Consider the following 20,385-nt stretch of genomic DNA (forward strand, 5'->3'; position numbering starts at 1 on the left):
AGGACATGTCTGTGAGGTGGGGTGTGTGTCTTCCTTTGAGTGCCTAGTCCATAGAGACAAAGCTGCCTCTAATTACTACCAGCTAAGGGATGTATGTACTCCTTTGGTGTTGTATTTTGTGGGTGAAGATGTGGGGTTCAGACCCTTCTGGTGCTGAGTGCTTTTTCTTGCGTTCAATCCTTCCCATTCTGTTCTATTCACGAAGTATAGCATGCTGAGGCTTTGTGAATTTTCTAATAAAGCACCTAACAAACTGGGCCAAATTTGTTTTCAGCTTCATAAATGGAAGCAGAAGAGCCCCATGCATGTTTTGGAATTTGGACCTTACAAATGCAGTTTGCTATGACTCATCATTTTTTCTTGTACTAATTTCAAATATTTGATAAGCTCTTTTTATGGTTTACAAGTTTAAAAAGACAAATAAAACTTTGTAGATTAAACCATTGGTTTGGAGGTTGTATTTTGTCTGCTCTCTGATGATCTGTGAATAGCCTTTTTTCTTTGGGCTTCAGCTTAAACCTACAGAGTGACTTTGGAGTGGGTGTTTATAGTTCTTTGCTTGCTTGTTCACAGGCTAAGGCTGTTGATAGATGAATAAAGTGCCACTTGAGGTTGTTAACAACCATGACTGGTAATGCTAGTTCGACTAAGATAAACAGTGAAATGCTACAGCAATTAGCATTAAAGTCTCACTTGGCCAGTGCTGATTTTCAAAGCCAGAGATAGGAGCTCTATAGATACCCAGGGCTGGGAGCTCTGGAGCTGCTCTCATCCCATGGCTGGGAGGTCTGGAGCTGCTCTCACCCCATGGATGGGAGCTCTGGAGCTGCTCTCATCCCATGGCTGGAGCTCTGGAGCTGCTCTCATCCCATGGCTGGAGGTCTGGAGCTGCTCTCATCCCATGGATGGGAGCTCTGGAGCTGCTCTCATCCCATGGCTGGGAGGTCTGGAGCTGCTCTCACCCCATGGATGGGAGGTCTGGAGCTGCTCTCATCCCATGGCTGGAGGTCTGGAGCTGCTCTCATCCCATGGATGGGAGGTCTGGAGCTGCTCTCATCCCATGGATGGGAGCTCTGGAGCTGCTCTCATCCCATGGATGGGAGCTCTGGAGCTGCTCTCATCCCATGGATGGGAGCTCTGGAGCTGCTCTCATCCCATGGCTGGGAGCTCTGGAGCTGCTCTCATCCCATGGATGGGAGCTCTGGAGCTGCTCTCATCCCATGGATGGGAGCTCTGGAGCTGCTCTCATCCCATGGATGGGAGCTCTGGAGCTGCTCTCATCCCATGGATGGGAGCTCTGGAGCTGCTCTCATCCCATGGATGGGAGCTCTGGAGCTGCTCTCACCCCATGGATGGGAGCTCTGGAGCTGCTCTCAGCCCTGCTCCCAGTGCTGGGGCTCCTGTTGGTGTGTGCACACAGCATCTCTGCATACTCAACGTGCCAGTAGGAAGCAGGAGTACAAAAGCTGTAATGTTTCAGTCCAAAGCAATTAACCCTCTCACCCTGCGAGGAGTGGAGGGGAGGAAAAGCCCAATTATAGAGACTGAGTTTCCAGTAAGTGCAAAAGTATGAAGGGAAGCAATAGGGCAGCACTGTGGGCCTCACATTCCTCCGGTCTCTTTACAGCCTTTTCAGGGAATATTTTTTACTTTTGATGTCTGCAATCATAACTTGCTGTTTGAGTGTGCCATCTGCTAGGGCCACAATGGCTCTGAGCATGTGACTTCCATAGGTTTCACTGGAAATTTTGTGCAGCTTTACTGGATTAACAGAAGTCCTTCAATTTATACTCTCATGTAATCAGGGCCCTGGGACACTCAGAGCTTGCACTGGTCAGGGACAGGTTTTTATTAGAACTTTCCTGGTCTAATAAATGGATGCTAAAATAAATTAATTTAAAGATTACAATCTTGATATCTTAAAAGCCTGAAACACAGAGTCATTTGAGGTGGTAACTGTGAATTAAAACAAGTCATTGTGTTTTCAGGAGCAGGGCAAGACTTCTATTCCTTTCTCTGCTAAAAACATCATCTTTGCAGCCCCTTTTGCTATAACTGAATCAGGAATTTGGCATTCACAGGATATTATGTGTCTGCTGATCTTTCTAACAATAGTTAATGAAGTTTGTTTTACTTGGAGCCAGTGTTCATTGGATATTGCTCCTGTAGCCTGCAAAGGAAATCCCCTGCACAGCAGATCTCACCAGGAGCGTCCTGCCTGCCCTCTCACTCACCTCCCCAAGGGTGTGAGGATGGAGCCACTCCAAAGGAATGGTCCAAAATTGCTTCTTCCTGGCACACAAGAGGTATGTTCACTATGTCTGTGACACCCTCAGGGAAAACTGAGGAGCCAAAGCCATTGAGACCAGTGGCTGCTCCTTGTCCTCAGGAGGGTGTCAGTGCCTGGTGTCTGATCACCCCCTCAGCCCCAGATCTGGGTTTCTCTGGAGGCTCTGGCACGTGTGACAAGCAGGTGCAGTAAGCCCTCAGATTCCACAACACTCTTCCATCCCTTTAGTCGCTTTAGAAAGATGTCACCATGAAAAGAACTCGAACAAGACAATTTTTTTGCTGTTGACTTTCTGTTGTGCCCTTTAATGGGTTTTAAATCCACTTATCTGAAAGTGTGCAGTTACATTTTGTCCTTTTTCATCATTTAAATGCATCTTCTTGATCTGAAGAAATAAAAGCAATTTAAAAATTAGAGATTTTGTTTTCATATGTGCTGCCAAGTCTGATACTGCAAAGTAACTGCTGAATTGGCACAAGCAGTTTGAGAGAGCCAGCAGATTTAGGAAGGGAGAAGATAAACCTTATTATGTTTCTTTGCCAAAGGAGAAAAGAAACGATATTGACTTAAATGTGGGAAATTTAAAAGGGGCCATATGTTCTCACTTTGTGCTTTGTTTCTAATAGATAGACAGAAATCTTTGAAGTGTGGATTGGCACAGTAGGGTGCATGCTTCTGTAGAGAAAAGATGCTAAATGGGGAGGATGTGAGGGGGCACATGAAACTCTATTAGCCATGCAACAGCAAAGAGAGAAAGGCAAATCCAATGATAATGTACATCTGTTTCAGGGAATTTATAAGCTTTGAACATTTTTTATGTGCAGATAAGTGGATCCTTTTCTTACCATAACTTAGAACTTCAAAGCAGATTGTGTGGATAATGCAAATTGCTGAAATATGAGATTTTCCTACAAAGAGGTTTCCAAAAAGGAAAAAAAAAAAGAATTAAGGCTAATTGATGCCACAGTCTTTTATGTACAGTGTAAAAACTCTAGAAAAATTGATTTTTATGAACTAAGAAATTGATGAAAAAATATTGAAGTCTGCTGTTTGCATTCAGGGACTGTAGTTTGAAACTGAGTTTCTGTGAATTAAACATTTGTCTCTGATACTACTGCAGCAATATTGTAACATAAATTAAGATATGTAGCCAAGCTGTAATTGTATCAAAGTCTGGCATGTCATAGGAATGTAAAACTCATGAGTGTGGCATGATGTGCAGCACCTGACATTAACATCACTGTCAAGGTAGCAAAGCAGGGATTTCTGGAATACGGGAAAAAAAATGATTACAAGAGACAAAAACTAATGGGGGGAGGCAGGAGGTGGAGGAGACTGATATGGGTAAAGCCCGGGAGTAGATGAATGTGGCTTCTTAACTGCTCAGAAAAATTAGCTGCTCTCTGAGCTGGGAGGTTACAGCCAGGCCTGGGGATGCCAGCTGCATTCCAGCTGGGAGTTATGAATGTCCCAGCTGAAAGGCCAAGGCTGTGACACCCTGGGCAAGAAATGACATCAGCCAAGGGATTTTGAAGACCTTCATTTATTAGATGCAGTGCACAGGGGCATTCCCTTCCTCCCTGGTCAGACTCGGGCTATAGAGCCAGCTTTGTCCTCCTTCCTGTGCTGGAAATGGGGGGGCTGAGGCTTAACCTGGTGCTGAACACAGAGGCAACCAGGAGTGGGAGCTCATGCCTCATTCCTGAGTCTTTCCCCCATTTTGGCTTCATTGGACAGCTGGGCATCTTCAGTAGGTATTTTTTTTCCTTTTAATATGAATTTTTCATTTTAATATGAATGGATCACCACAATCTCAGCACAATCTCCTGGAGTATTTTTTTAATTCCTAAATCCTTGCACAATCTTGATCACTGTGTGCCATGGCAGGCTGTTGGAAAAGTGCCATATCCAGGAATAATCTATATCCCTTCATACTCTGTGTCCAGGGCTCATTCTTCTTGCACCTCAGCAGAGGTGGGAAGCAGAACCAGCTCTCTTCACCAGTCCCCTCACCTCATGCTGACAATGACTCAAAAATGCCTCCCCCTCACCCCAGCAGGTAAGACTGCCCTGAAAAGGGTTGGATTTTTTGGAGGTTTTTGGGTCTGAAGGGAGGCCCTGTGATGTGATCAGCACCCTGAGACTGTGGGATTCCTCCCCATCCCTGGCCATGTGGGAAAACTCCCGTGAGATAATGAAACAATTTACCTCGTGATTTGGGCTAAAATGTTTTGTTTTAGGCAACCAGCAGGGCTGGCAGAGGATTAATCTCGAGGCAATCCCTCCTTTCCTGCTCCAGAGAGGAGCCCAAGAGCAGGGCAAGGGCAGCCGGCAGCGATGCTGAGCAGAACAGCTGTATGCCATCAGACTAAAGATAGCAGCATGAAGCATGTGGGCTAATTGAGTTCCCAAGTGGCAGCGTACAGAGTGTACAGCCCAAACAGAACAGTGCCTTCTGCTTGTTTTGATCAGCTCAGTTTGCTCACTTTGATGACAATAACCGCGTGGTTTGTGCCTGGCTGCCGCGGGAGCGCTCCCAGCCCGCTCGGGGCTGCCACCCCTGCCCCAGCACTGCCTGCCCTGCCCTGCCCGGCCTGCAAGGGGCCCTCAGCAGCACCAAGGGTCAGGGGAAAAGTGTGGAAAATGCTCAGAACTTTTGAATTTAGTTTCTTGCTTTGTATTTTTTTTCCCAGTCAAGTATAATATTAGCCACTTTCACCCTAAATAGGATGAAGTGGGCATGCTCTGACCAGCTTAGCACAACAGGATGGACTTTAATTTTTTATTTTCCCTCCTCTGATGTCTTTCAGTCATTTCTTTTTTCCTTCAGGGGGCCCAGCAGACTCTTGGTTAGGTCTGTCAGCTTGGCTTCCTAACTGGTTTGTTGCCCTGGTAACTTTTGATGTAGACTGCATATGAGCCAGAATTCACCACACCCCCCACACCCTCCTGCCCCCCTTTTCTTCCTCAGAGCTCTGGGTGGAAAACTACCTTAAGGATAAACATGAAGAGAAAAATTAATCTGAAAATCATCTTCCATGGGGAAAATGAATTTGTGATGTTTCAAAGTCTCTTGTGCTCCAGCAGGAGGCAGAAGGGACACTTTGGGGCAGTAATCCCATCAGCTGCTCCAGCAAGTTCCATGAAAGGCTTGGCTCAAGTGTGGTTTTAGATCAGGTTAGAAGTTCTAAAGCTTGAGGAGCTGTGACAGGTTTGAATTATTTGCCTGTAATGATGCTCAGCTAGAGACTGAAGGATGAAAATGTGGAGAGATGCACTTTTTTCTAAGTATAATAGTTGTGGAGGGATAGAATGTAAGAAACTAAAGATAGTGCAGAAGGCAATCTCACCCCTGAGGAGTTGCAGCTGTACCAATCACCAAAGGCTGGGCCCAGGCCTGCCCTTAACAGGCCACAGCTGTGTCCAGTCAGCAGTGGGTTAGCTGGTGGTGAAGAGAGCTGGAGTTTCTTGGCTGTGCTGTGAGGAGATGCCCATGAGAAGTCAATAAGAAGGTATGGAACTTTTGCAATATGATGACAACAAATAGTTGGTTTTAAGTTTGCCTTGCTAAGCTGCTTCAATTCAATTCATAGGACAGACTTTCTTTTACTCCAGTCCAGCATCCAGTGAACTCTGGAGTTTAAATTTAGCTCTATTTTAATTCCAGACTTGATCTCTCAGCTGAAACCTTGAGTTTTTCATTGCTGGCTATGCCAGGCCTGATCACCAGCAATCCAGTTATGACAGGATACACACACTCTCTTTATTGTGACCTTTTTTCCAATGTGTTCCTGATTTATTTTTCTAACAGTCCCACTTTTCAGTCTTTGGGATCTAAGTGCTCAACCCAAACTTTTTTAACTACAACCCATGAGTAGCTGACTCCTTGAGGGAACTGTGGGTGAACAAAGCTACATCTTCATGCACAGGAGACCTGATGTCCTGTAAGCTGTCAGGCCCTGGAACATACAAACACATTGTTAGGCTGCTGTGCTGGGGATGAATCAAATAAAATATTGCTATTTTTTTTTTACAGTAAGAGCCTTAATTGCTCATGTGTTTTGTTAGACCCAGCTAAGTCCTTAATAATTTTGTTTGATACTGTAGTACCTCAATTAGCAGTAAGTGTCAGGTCTTAATTACTGTATTGGCCATTTACAATAGATTGATATTTTTTTCCCCTCTTCCTTGCTTGCTAATTGCTGATGGAGTTCACATGTCTAAGGTCTACTTCTGAGCTTCTTTGGTAAGGACACAAGTGTGTAGATGATATTTTTAGATGGATGTGTGTAATAATTCAAAGTCTGGTAGCATTTCATAGGCCTTTAAAGACTGGTGAAGTGGTTTTCTCCCAAAATTGCAGAACTGGAGAAAAATAAATGAGAACCTGATATTACAGTGGTGCTATGTCCTAGAGCTGTATTGCCAAGCAAAAAATACAACATAGCCCTTGTTTTCTGGAAGGTTTCACAGAAATGTTTGGGTCACTGCTGTGTGATGCTTGTTATCTGCCAGCACGGAGGAAATGGACCTGTTTCCAGAGTTTACAGCCACAGGAGATCAGTTCATTATGTTAGTAATGAAGGGGTTTATTTATGAATTTTTTAGAGATCGTGGTGCAGCATAAAGGTCCCGAATCTGTGCTACCAAATATTGCCAAAAGAGGCAATGCTAGCAGGTATTTCAGCATAGCAGTACAGTTCTGACAGCAGCCAGTGCTGCATGTGTGTGTGGCATGGGATAAACTCCTGAGTGTTGAGAAGGTTCTTCCCAAGGCTTCTCAGCAGCCAGAGACTGCCTTGAGGCAGAGAGGGGATCCTGCCCTCTCCAAAGCTCTCGGGCCTTTGTGCTGGGTCATGGCCTCACTATTGAGATTCTGGGGATTCTTTTTGCTCTTATTGACTGCAGAGTATTTAGGCTTCTACTTTTGTTTGTGGCTGGTTTAGTCTTCCAGTGTGGGGTGGAGGCTTTGTTTTTGCTCTTGGGGAGCGACTGAGCGTGGTCAAGCCAGATCCTGGGGTGTCAGAGGGTGCTGGCAGAGCTGCAGGGAGGGCAGGAGCTGCAGTCCCTGCTGGCTGCAGCTCACTGAGTCCTGGGGCTGAAACCATGCCCAGAAATGAGGCCCTTGCAGGCTGGGGAATTTCCCTGCTGCCTGAACACATCAGAAATGGTACAGAAGTGACTGCTGCTGCTACAGACAATGGTGTAGTTTGTAGTTGTGGACATCTTAAACTGGCACAACTGCATGAGAACTTACCTTTTACCTTCCCATCTCTAGTCTGCTGCTAGACATCTTTTACAAAACCAAGAGGGGCTTCTTGCAGTTGATCCTGACAACTATTTCCTTAAGAACGTGCTAATGCTTCATGAGAACATTTGTGGTGATTTGACCAGACCTTATTTTGGGCTCATTAAAAACGGGCAGAAGTATGGCTTATAGATGGTGTGCTTTCAGTGTTTGGCCTGCAAAACAAAGGCATCACACAGGATTTCACCTGGCTGATCCATATGCCTCCAAACAGTTCTTTTCAACAACATCTAAGCCTGAAACTGGGGCCATGGTGTGGGACTTGGGCAGTAGCAGCAAAGCAGGTGGGAAGTGAATGTGATGCTGACAAACAGTTCTTAAAAATGTTCAACTTTCAAGCACAGCAAAACACTAAAATGTGAAATTTCTTTTGCTGGGAGTGATATAAATAACATTGAGAACACTTTTTTTTTTTTTCTGTTAAATGTTTTAATCCTGGCATTTTCGCCAGTTATTAATGATAGTGAAACTAGAAATATTCACTTGTCTCTTAGAGATCAACAGATCCTTAGAGTTTTCTAAGGTAGACTGAGTCAGTGCTTTGACAGGAAGGGAATCTCACTGGAATATTGTTGAAAGCAGAGAGCAGAATAACAATGAGTGTCAGGAGCACTGAGGGTTCACAGGAGTTGAATTCAGAGGGCAACAGTGACAGAGACTAAACTCCAAAAGGCAGAAATAAAAAGATTAAGTCGCACACACAACTTTATATAGTCAGAAGGTACTATAGAAACCTGCCAAGTCTGTCAAAAAAGCCTGTACTAACAATGGTATTTTTAGGCAATATCATTCTCCTCAAAATCCACATTAATTCGTGAGAGTTTTCTTTCCCCTGACACTCAAAATATTTGCTGGAAAACCTCTTCTGTTCTTTTGCAATACCCTGTCAGCCAAGGGGAAAGGACTGATGCTCTGAGGCTTCCATTCTCAAACCTGGCACATTTCAGGAGCTGTCTCTGAAAACTCAGTGCTCTTTGGTCAGAGGCATCCTTTTCATTTGTTTAGCTCTAGCAGCCCAGGTAGGTTTTTTCATCTAATGTGTGTTTGGATTGTATAGGCACAAAGGACAAAATATAACCATATACTGAACCATCTTTCACCCTTGGTGCCTACAGACTTGCTCATTCTGCTGCTCAGTAATGGCAGTGAAGACAGAACCTTTACAATAAAATGGGCTCAGGTGCTTGTTTTGTTGAGAGGCAAAACTACCTTTCTTCAATATTTCAAGTTGCATTGACAGTTTAGAGGTTTGGATCTTTGTGAGAAACCAGAAGGGGTCATTTGGATTGACCCACTGTGTGAGTGATTTGCTCTTTAACCTTGGTTTTAGCTTGGTTTCTGCATCTTTCAAATTAAGCTTCAAACCATGCCATTGGTGGAGAAGGGCTTCCTCAAAATATAGTCTTAATAAAAGGTTTATTTGGTGCAAGCTTGAGTGGATAGAGATTGCTGGCAGTTTAATGAAGGTAAGCAATGAGGATTGTCTCTTGGCTCTCTGGACACTTTGAGCCAGAGGGGAAGGTTCATTGTGAGTGGAGCTACTTGGGTTTCACCCACACACAGTCTCATCTGTGAACTTTTTCAGAGCCATCTTCAAAACTCCATTATTCATTTCTTTCCGAGACAGGCATGGACGTGGTTTATGCCAAACTTAAATTTTAGGTCAGTCAGAACTTCACAAGCTTGAATAAATAGAAGCAAGGTAGACAAGGTTTAGCTATTAAACCTCTCTGTGGCAGTGCTTATCTGCCTGGCAGAATTAGGATCACCTGGGCTCCACTGAGCAATAAGAGCAGGGCAGCAGCTGTAGAGGTGCCACCTGGGCAGCAGAGTAATAGCCCTGGAGGAGCTTCTGTGGCAGTGGAGGGCAGTTACAGGATTAGACACACAAAACCCCATCCAAACTCGCAGTAAAATCAAATGGCATCTTCCTTCCACTGACAGAAGCTGGATCAGGCCTCCCATGAATTGTAATGAATAGTTAGATTAATCCACTGCTATGTAGCTGTGAAAATCCTGCATCCCCTTCTCTGGGATGACGGTGCAAGGCTAAATCACCATGGATATTCGATTGCATTCTGGCTCATGTAGCTGTAAGAGCATTACCAGGCAGCATTTTATCTGAGACAAGTGCTCTCTACAGTACTCACTAACAAATCTCAACTTATTGAAACTCCAGTGATTAAATGTTTTACAGATCCCTGCAACATCAGAGGGCTCTATGCAATAGGCATAGCTGCTTTCAATATGATCTCATAGGGATGTGATTACCATTTTGGCTCTCTTCTCACAGCCATTTAAGTGGACCTTCAAGGAAGTGTAACCCTTTCACTTTCAGATTTTTTTCGTATGCAAAACACTTGCTCAAGGGTAAAAGCCTTGAGTACAAAACCTATAAGATGGTTTTGGAGCCAAAGAGCCAAACTGATCATATCTGTGCTGGTCTTGAGCACAAAACAACAACAAATGAGGTTAAAGCAGCTATTTGTGTTGTTTTGGAAAAATTCAGGTCCTAAACTGAAAATGAAGTCTTTCTATAGCAGAAGGTCTGAACTAAACACATTCCTCCTGAATTGGTTGTGGTTAAGTGTTTGACACATGTTCTTGTGTTGGCACCAATAATGGATAAAATTCTGTTTGAAAGGAGTAGCCAACACTGCAGTTTGTGCATAGTCCATTCACATCCAGTTACTTAAAATGTAGTTCTTGCAGATAAACAGTGTGACCAAAGTTTTCATTCCCCTCCTTTTGGAGCAGGCACATTACAAATGCACATCAAAGAAAATGAGCTCTGTTCTGACTTACAGTCTGGGCATGTTCCTGACAAACCACATCTGATGAGGAGTCTTAAAGAAATAGCACAAGCAACACTGCCGGCAGCAAAACAACAAAAGGGCTGGCCCCTTCCTCCAGTGCAGGGAGGCAGTGAAGAGAGGCTGCTTAATCAAAGGATTTTGTGCCAGGGAGGGGGACTGAGCACTTTATGTTGAAGCAATGCAGTCAAATGATACATATGCAACGACCTAGCTTGGCAGTATTCGAACAAATCACATTTAATTACGTATCTTTTCCTCCCATGATATTCTTCTCAGTTCCACTGCAGTCTGGGAAATCAATAACAAATGTTCATTTTGAATGTCTCTGTTCTCTAGCCTTGGACTAATTATGCACATTCCTTCTGTCCTTATAAGGACAGGGCAGCTCTTCACTTCAAACAATGAAAGAGAACACGCAAAGCAAACCTCCCTTCCAGTACTCAAAACAACAGGAATGTGAGTTCTGGACCAGATCTGGCCTTTCCTCTTGTGCTGTGTGGCACCTTCTGACGAGGTATTCCCAGCCTCCTCCCAGGATTATTGTCTCTTTTTGTGTCTGCTATGGTGCTGAAGAAATCACCTCTGATTTCATGATCAGAGTGAGCTGCTGAGCCAAGTGCCCACAAGGAACTGGGACAGCTCTCTTTTATTGTTGGCTATTTGCTACCATGGCCAAACCAAATAACATCTCTCATTGCACAATTCCTTTATCTACAGCATAGGAATGGCCATGTTTTTCTAAATTCCTCTCAGTGACCTGTGAATGAAAAACACAACACGTGTGCATGCACTATCAGCATCATTATTGGTGAGGTGATGCTGGGGGTCCTGACACTCTGAGTGTGCAAAGTCACAGGTGAGAAACAAAAAATCTCTTTAAATAAAGGGTGTGTTCAAGCCACTGTAGTTTAGGCCCTGGGGCCCATTTTTAACAGACTGCAATGAGATCTGGCTTGGTTTTTTTTACTGGGAACAAAATGTTTATACAGGTTTGGTGAAAATGGCAACAATTTTCACATATCCATGGGGAAAGCAGCAGTATTTCTTTAAGGGGAAAAAAAAAAAAGAGCAAACTACAAGTTCCCCTGGTCTTGGCAAATCATGAGGCGTTTTTCATTTTGTAACATCAAAGTCGGCTCCTCTTCTTTGATGTCTTCGCATGCTGTTTAAGGTAAAGCATGAATGAAGAAATGTCAATCTGCAAGGTGTCCATGTAGTTTATGCTGAACACTGAAGAGGACTTGTAGATAAAAGGCAAACACAAGGTTTGATAATGAATGTCCAACAAGGAGGTGTGCATATCTAAAAGGAAACACTCAGCTGGAGAACAGCTCTGCAAACCTCAAAACTCTGCTTAGCCCAAGTTTAAGAGATTAAGAAAAAGTGGATTTTTTAAAAGTGTGGAACCAAGACAGGAATTCTGTAAAAATCCTTGTTGTTCTATAAGAAATGGATGTTCTTTCATTGGCTTTATTTAACAATAATAAATGTGCCACCAACTGTGCTTAATTTGACAATGTGTAATTTTGAGAAGATACAGAGTTAATACTGGGAAAAGCATCAGAGAGGAAAGTCTAAACCAGCACAGTGCATTTTGGAAATTTATAGTGGCTGCTTTGTGGTCTCTAGTGTCTGAACACTGGCAAGAGCTGTATGCTGAATCAAACAAAGGAAAGTGTCAATTATTTAACTCGGTTTGTTCCGAGGATCTAGAAACCCTAACAGAGTGAGAGTCACCTGGGGAGGCTGAGCAGTGTTGGGATGAAGGGGAAGGCACTTTCTGGACCCTAGCACCATAATTGTTCAGGAGCACAACATCCAGTGATGTTACTAGAAACTTAGCTGCAGAAGAGGGTGTTTCTACTCTATCTTCCAGCTGCTAGCATTAAATTTATGCTTCCTTTCATTATTTCTGAAGCTGTAAAAAGTTGGTTTGATGAACTGCGTGTGCTTTGCTTGATTTACTCACAGAGCAAGTGCAGGGCACGCTGCCCTGGAGAGGGGAGCACCCAGGGGGCTGCCAGGGGAGCCCAGGCTCTGTGCCAGCCAGGCCCTGGCTCTGCTGAGACACCTCTGCAGGGGTCCCTCTGAAACACAGCAATGTCTCAATATTTCCATCTGTCTGCTGCAAACAGGACTGAGGCAGAAAAATGGTTCAGATTGATGAACGGGGCATAGAAACCTTGCAGTGGTGCCTGTTGCACTGGGGTGTATCTGAATGAGGCATAGGTGAGTTTATAGGTGAGTCTCCAGGCACAGCCAGGCTGCTGTTGACCTGTATGACACTGAGTTTTTCCCATTAAGATCAGAAATACCTGTCAGAACACAGAAATGACTGGATGTTTCATGTATGATAGGAATGGATATCCACAGGAATCCAGGGAAAGAGGTGGTAAAACTGCATAGCTTCAGTCAAGGCACTTATATTCTCATCAGGCTGTTCTTCTGCTATTAGAGAGCAACCACATGAAAACAGTATTTACTAGCACTTTGTACATGGGGGAGAGAAAATCATAAACATTGAGTGACTTTTTCTGTTTAAGAACACATATCCAGAGCTGCCTAAAAATCCCTGGGAATTTTGTAGCCTTGGGATAATAACTTCTAAAAGAGAAATGAGGGTGTAGTGCATGGGAACATTGACACATTATCTGTTTTCATTCTTACAGGAGGGACATCTTGTAAGAGATAACAATATTTTTAAAGAGAATGCCTACATTTTCTCTGGAAAGCTATCTATTACTCTAAAGAATCATCTCTTGTATTTCTTGAATTTTTCTTCCTCTCTGTTCTACTTTAAGAAAATAATGTGCAGAGACAAAAGAGAAAATCTGGACAAAAGGGCACCTTCACTTCCTTCCAGATCTCCTTGCCAGATTCAGACTATTTTGACTGAAGAGGATTAGGTATGGAAGAGGTTTGGGGAAAGTCCAAAGTCAGCACTGAGATATGTTTTTTCTCAGTTAAGGTGGGACAAAAGTGAAAAGAGATCATCTGATTGTGAGTTCTATGATCTGGCTGTAGTACCTGCTAAACCTACAGATCATGGGTATAAGCAAGGGAGGTGTGGCCTAATTTTAAATCTCAACTGCTAAATAACTCCTCAAAACTTGGATTTATTTCCTAGTTTTATAATCAACCTCTGGATTTCGTGTCCAATAAAGAAATGCTTTGGAAAGTTCAAGAATGGGAAAGCTTTCTTGCAGATGGTGTGCAACTGCACTGCCCTTTGGAGAGCTCTTGGAAAAATTCCTACTGAATGGCATTGCCCACAGACAGAGCCTCACTGAGCCAGGCTTCAGGACCATGTTTTGGGGTTTGAACAGAGGATGGGAGCAAGAAAAAAGACCCTTGTGCAGTAGTGGTTACAGGAGCAGAACTAACACCAACCATTGTGTGGGAGCAGTAAAATAGAGGGTGGGTTCTTCACTCTTGCATCAAGCTCTCACAAAGGTCTGTAGTCACATCTCATGCTCTCAGGCATAGGGGCACAGGTACAGGAAATGTTTCTCCTGTAATCTGAGTGATTAGGCCAAAGGGGTGACCCATAGCAAGAGGAACAGCTGAAATAATGTGTCTGGTCATCAGCTGGTGTGCAAATCTGAGACTTTCCAGCTTGAGGTCTAAAAGGAAAGCCTGAGGTCTCTCGCTGCCATTCAAAGTTTAGGATTAATTTGAAGTGCAATTGAATTGGATAGTTCTAAAAAATAATAACAATATCTAAGAAAAGAGATGGCAAAAATATTCTTGAGACACTGTCAAGGACTTCAAACATGTTCCTAGTGCAGTGAGGGGTTTCAATTTACCCTCCAGTTCACCTTAGCTGCCTCTGGAGCAGGTGCCAGCTGTCACAGAGTGAAACTCAGCCCAGCCTGGAGAGCTCCTCTGGGCTGCACACTCAAATCTATCCTGTCACACAAGCACTGAGCTGTAGCCAGACTGGGCTAAGAATGATTTGATACTCTGAATGCAACCACCACCCCTCTCATGGCATTGTGGATATTTTCTTCACTAGGAGCCATGCTAGTATGCTGAAGGATTTGATGCACTATTCATAGAAAGTCTGGATTCAGCAGACAACAGTGTAAACCTTAGTATTGCATTTGCAGAAGAAATTTTTAATTCAGATTATTATTGTTTTCCTAAAGAATTTCAGTTACATAGAACTCCAGTCTGAAACCGACACAATTTTGTCAAATTAAGTCCCATTCTTATACAGTTTTCATCTTTTTGGTTGCACAGTTACAAGGAACACCTGCACTCACTTTATTTGTCTAGTATACATCCAAATATTTTCTGGGAAATGTAACTTTTGAGAAGAGAGATTAGCTTTCAAGCTCTGAGTCTTAAATGTCATCTCTGTGAAAACTACTGGCAGTCAGTAGGTGAGAGTTACTATTGTCTGACAATGATATTCATGGGGAGCAACTTCAAAATGCAACATAGAAGAAAAGAATTCCAGGACTCTCAGAAGACTTTGGAAGTAAGAAAGTTTTACCCCTCCACACTTGTGCAGAAGGAACTGTATTTGTTCTAGGAGGTTAAATCACCTGATTTTGTTATGATTCTCTCTCAGTTCAATTTCTTCAGACAAAGGGACTTGCAATAGGACTGGCAGGTAAAGGGTGATGTTGGCATTTGTGTGTAAAAGATAGAAGCACCAGTGGATTAATTAGTTCAAAGTATATTCGCTCTCTCAGACTGCAGAATGCTTCAGTGGGGTGCACACTGCTTCAGCCTGCACTGGGGGTGATGAGGATGAATTGTTCTGAAGTTGGGCCTAAAAGCCCTATTCAGCTTCATACAAATCTTATGCAAAAATAATCCCTGCTTAGTAGAGCAGATCTGTTACAGAATCTGAGTTCTGTCACACTGCAGCTCTGCAGTTCAGGGCTGTTGACACAGGAAGGCAGATGTCATTGCAATCACAGAAAAAGTGGGGATCTTCTTACATTTTCTGACACTAGAAGGTATGTGACAACCAGGCCCCACCCCTTCCCAATTTTGAAACTTTCCATCCCTTTAATCCCTTTCATATAATTTTTTAATTTTTTAGCTTTAGGAGCTTTGATCTGTTTTGCCCCTAGAGAACAGCCATGGTTTTGTTCTGTCCCTCCTCTTGTTCCTTTTGTTGGCTTCACACTCTCCTGTCCTTGTATCTGCTTCCTTCTTCAGCACAGTGTCATGTGTTGTGCTTCCTGAACCTGCAGCTTCCCTCCACACTCAAGAGCATGGCTGATAACAGAATGCACATTCTGTCCCCTTTCCCAGTGCTCTGGAGCCTCCAGCAGCTCCAGGGCAGTCCCCTCCTGGGGACACTCCGAAGGGGAGCCAGCTCCTGGCTCACCCTCTGTCTGTCTGTCTGTCTGTCTGTTTGGGGCTCTGCTGGGGCTGCAGGGCTCCTGGGATCCACCCCTCTCTCCTGTGGGGCAGAAAACTCCGACAGCGCTTAACAAGCAGTGACTGGTAACAGTAAGAACAATAAGAAGAGTCTTCAAAGAGTTATATTTACATGTAAAAAGACACAGGGACATTTATGCATACCAGATGGCCCAAAGCAGGTGGATATTGTAATGTAGCTGTGGATTACTGCAGTGCCAGAGGAGAGGGATGTTGTTACTAAAACAGCACCTCAGGGTCCTAACCTGGGCTGTGTTGTGACTCCTGTTTTACTGGCACTGTACAAATGGATCATGTCAGTCACTGACACCAGGTGATCACAATCTAAACAGACAAGATAATTACAGACTGCAGTGGATACAGAAAGACTTTCAAAGGTCCTGCAGTCTGCCAGGGCTGGGACTCCAGCTCAAGGCATCTTAATCCAAACTGAACCTCTTGGTCATTGGTCCTTGCTGCTGCAGTCTGAATTGACTGGTTTGTTTATTTGCCCTGGATCCTGTAGATCCCTCAGGCTGCAGCCCCCAGCTCTCTCTGTAAGCAAGGGGATCACTGGGAGCCAAGCACCTTAATCTTTTAAAGGCTCTGTGCATTCATTCTAGAGAATCTTACCATGGGAAAAAAATTTAAAAAGAAGGTTTTACATAAGAGGCTGATTTGTGGCAGCCATGAAGGAACAAAATGTTGTGTTTATATCATATATCTAGGGGCAGCTGCAAGCTTTTTGTCACCCATTGTGCCACCAAATGGACTGAGCCCACAGGATGCTGCAGGTTGTACTGATGCTCAGAGACCATTCACACTGTAGCTGAGGCAATCCAGAGGTGAACTATGCCTGAAGAACATGAGGAATTTCAGACTCTACCTGAGTGCTTCTGTCTGAGGTTACTCAAATGGTGACTTAATGAAATCTTAAAAGAGCTTTAGAGGGGATCCTGGGATAAACAGAACAGTGAGGGCAGAGTGGGCAAGAGTTTCTGGAAAGGGAAGTCCTGCCCCTGACCTGCCACAGTTCAGTGAGGTGTCAATAAGCATGTGCACATCAGTATTTCCATTTTCAAAAGACCTTTTTGAACATTACACACAAAAGGCGATTGAAGAAACTGCATTGCCAAAATGTTAGTGGACAGGTTATTTTACTGAAAACTGCCTAAGATACAGGAAATAAAGGGCTGAGCTTAGAGGTCATTTCTCCATTGCTGGAGACAGAATACTGGTCTAGGTGCACCACTGGCCTAGTCCAGGATTTCTTATATTCTGGAATCAGTCATGGTGTCTTTTGCAGAATAAGTTTGAAAAGTGGCTATGTGAATGTCTTCCCAGAAGGAACTGAGAGTATTCTCCTCCCTGTGTTTAGTCAGGAGGGATTTCCAAGTGAATGGTATGTACATTATACAGAACTACAGAGAGTCAACTTCGGGCCATCGTTTTAGAAACTTCTGAAGTAAATCCTGAATTCCTGCAGGATCTGGATGTCACTGTCTTGATCTCAGAGCACCTGGCAGCTAATTTACTTGTGGAGAGACAATTCATTTTTACTGTTTATGAATTTTGGTTGAAAACTGCATTAGACTGCGTAGCTTTTTACCACAACATTCATTGAATGCCTTACTGAAGAAATAAAGGGCAAATGATCTGTTGGAGACCCAAAAGGGATGATAGTAATTTTCAGTTTATTATGAGGAGAAAATACATCTGGAGTGATCAAAGGCAAAAGCTCTGCCCTCTGGAGCCAAGGCAGCCCCTATGATGAGCAGGCATATTGTGGCACACCTGGAGGTGAGCCATGGGTCAGATGCCTGAGTCTTATATTTGAAATTTTCCACTTACAGGAGGGGAGTAAAAATGAGAGCAAAGCCAAAGGAGGGGCAGGAGCTGAAAGGAAATAGAGCAGTGATTAGAACAGACCAAGGGATCCCATCCCCAGCTGGCACAACTTTGCTGCTGGGTCTCACATGCTGCCACAAGTTTTCAAAACCAGCAACAGCCTTGTCTCACTACAGAAGGAATAAAACAAACTTTAGCTCCTGCTCAATGTCTCTCCTGGAAGAAAAAATTTCAGTGTCAGTCAAGCTGGTTCCTTTTTTTTTGACAGAAGAAAGAATTTTCCAAGGTGTTATGGAAGAAGGGGAGAAAAGTAGAATCTGCTTCTAAGGTACTGGGAAGTGTACTTTAAGTGTGTTAGCCTCCTAAAATGGGAGCCTGGAGGACAAGCAGGACAGGAGTACATGGTTCTGTGACTCCAAGGCAGCTGGAACTGTAAATGAAATGCATTCCTTCAAGGAACCCTGAGCCCCAAAGGATCATTTGATATCACATCATGAGTAAAGGGAATATCCTAAATGACCTGACTAGGAAAATGGGGCATCCAGAGCTGTGACAAGAGTCACATGAAATTATAGGAGACATTTGAATTGAAAATTTGGTATTGGAGAAAGTATTTGCTACCACAAAATGCCAGTGAAAGCAAAGACAAGAGGACAGCTTTATTTGTGAGAATTAGAGGTCTTTGTGCTCTTGATGTATTTAACAGTTCTTATGTAAATTCAAGCAGGGGAGGCATTTTGTGAGCCCTTAGTACAAAACCAGGATAATACTACATTCCTTGTAAAAGATGCATATAAGTGTCATTTAAGCTCCTTCAGGTCCAGCAGAGAAAAATCTACAATAGTGGAGAAGAGTGATGGGATTAGAAAATAGCTGCTCAGGATGCTGAGCAGTTCTCTGAGAACTGTCCTTTTCATTCCTTGAGGTGTGTCCTGGGCTGTGGTGGGGTAAGAGTCCAGAAGATGGACAGCTTTTTATGGGCCTCAGATCCAGCCAGAAAGGTGCTGTCAGGAGGTTTGGGTGGGCAGGATGTTGCACAGGATGCTGCACAGCCTCTGTGCTGGGCTCTGTGTGACTCCTGTGGCTGAGCTGTGCAGGGTCAGGGGCTGTGCATGGATGGACAGAGCCCCAGAGCACTCAGGGCACAGGAACTCCTGACTGCAGTGAAAACCATGCACTGCTCTCAGCCTGAGCACCCAGGCCAGGGCTCCTGCAGGAAGGAGGAGTGCTGGGCACTAAAGAAGTGACAATGACAGTAACTGGGTATTTCCTTACTGGACCAAAGCTGATACTTGTGTCTCATCAGTGCTAACAGCAGTTCTGGTTTGCTGCACTCCTTCTGCCTCTCAGTGCCTGAAAGGAGACTGATGAGAGCCAAGCAGGTCTGTTCTGGTGTTTTTAATCCTTTGATTCTTCTTCTTATCATTCTGCAAATGCCATATGAAAGAAAAGAGAATATCCATCCAACTTGAGGCTTCAAAACTAGGGGAGGCATTTGACTAATGTATCATAATGTAAGTTCCAGTTTAAGCCACAGGAGAAGCCTAAAATGAGGCCAGAGTGTTCAAAAAAAGCTTTTGGAGATGGTTTTTTTTCTTTAGATGTGCTGTAACTTGACACTAAAGATGCTCCTAATTCTTCAAGTACAGTCAATGTAGACTTCCAAATCATTTGGCTCTTTTCATGCTGAATTACTGCCACATGAAGTGGAAACCAGTGAATAACTCTCTTCCTTTACTCTGCTCTTGTTAAGCCTCCCTCACCCCCCTTGCCTTGGTGTAAGGAATACAGAACTAAAGATCCATCAGGTCTAATGAAGTCTTGCCCTTTACAGATCCAAATTCACCTCTTTTTTCCCTTCTCTCTGAAGCACTTCTTGGTAAAACAACTAAGCTGAATTAGATTCTATTTTAAAATGGCCTGCTGCTGACAGCCCCAGTTCTACAAGCAGTTGAAAATGGCTGGCAAACCTTTATACAAACAGCATGCAAAACATCACACAAAGCCCAGGGAAGAAATGGCTTTAGATGTAGGGATTATAAAAGAGTGAATACAATTTTAAGATAAAATGCAATTGATTAAGTTAATGATGGATAATTTCACCAGTTTGAAAACTATAATTAATAGGAATTAATTGTATATTTAGACATTTAGCATAACTCCACTAAAAACGCTACATCAAACATAATGATATTGGAAGCCTATATAATGAAGAAATGATCCAGATGTTCATAAAAGCTTATGAAGCTTTAGAAAAAAAGGGTCTGCATGAAGAAGCTCTAATGATAAAAAGATGCCACTTGCTGTTCTGCTCTTCTTTTAAATACATCCTTTCTGAAATAATGATTATCATTTGCACTTTCATCTTAAGTGAAATAGCATATGGCTTTGGCTGATTAAAGCCCCCTCCTGGTATTAATCAGCATCTTAGTATCATGTTTCTAATGGAGGCAGCAGTTGCCCTGCTGATATTGTAAGCTTTTTAACAACATCTAAAGTCTGCAGATCACTGCTGCTGGCAAGAAATAGCTTTGAGCCTCCTATGTACAAGAGCATTGCAAAGATGTCACTTTACAGGTGCAGTTTATATGAGCTCCTACCACACATTGTATTTTAAGCATTTGCTGAAACTTGACTTTTAATAATTACCTTTAATAAGTAGTTACCAGTTTTTCAAAGAAAATCAGAGGACTTTTGGGCCCGGTAACCTTTGGTGCACAGAGACATCTTGGAATCAGGGAGCA

The sequence above is a fragment of the Agelaius phoeniceus genome, chromosome 12 (assembly GCF_051311805.1).
Source record: "Agelaius phoeniceus isolate bAgePho1 chromosome 12, bAgePho1.hap1, whole genome shotgun sequence".
NCBI lineage: Eukaryota > Metazoa > Chordata > Aves > Passeriformes > Icteridae > Agelaius > Agelaius phoeniceus.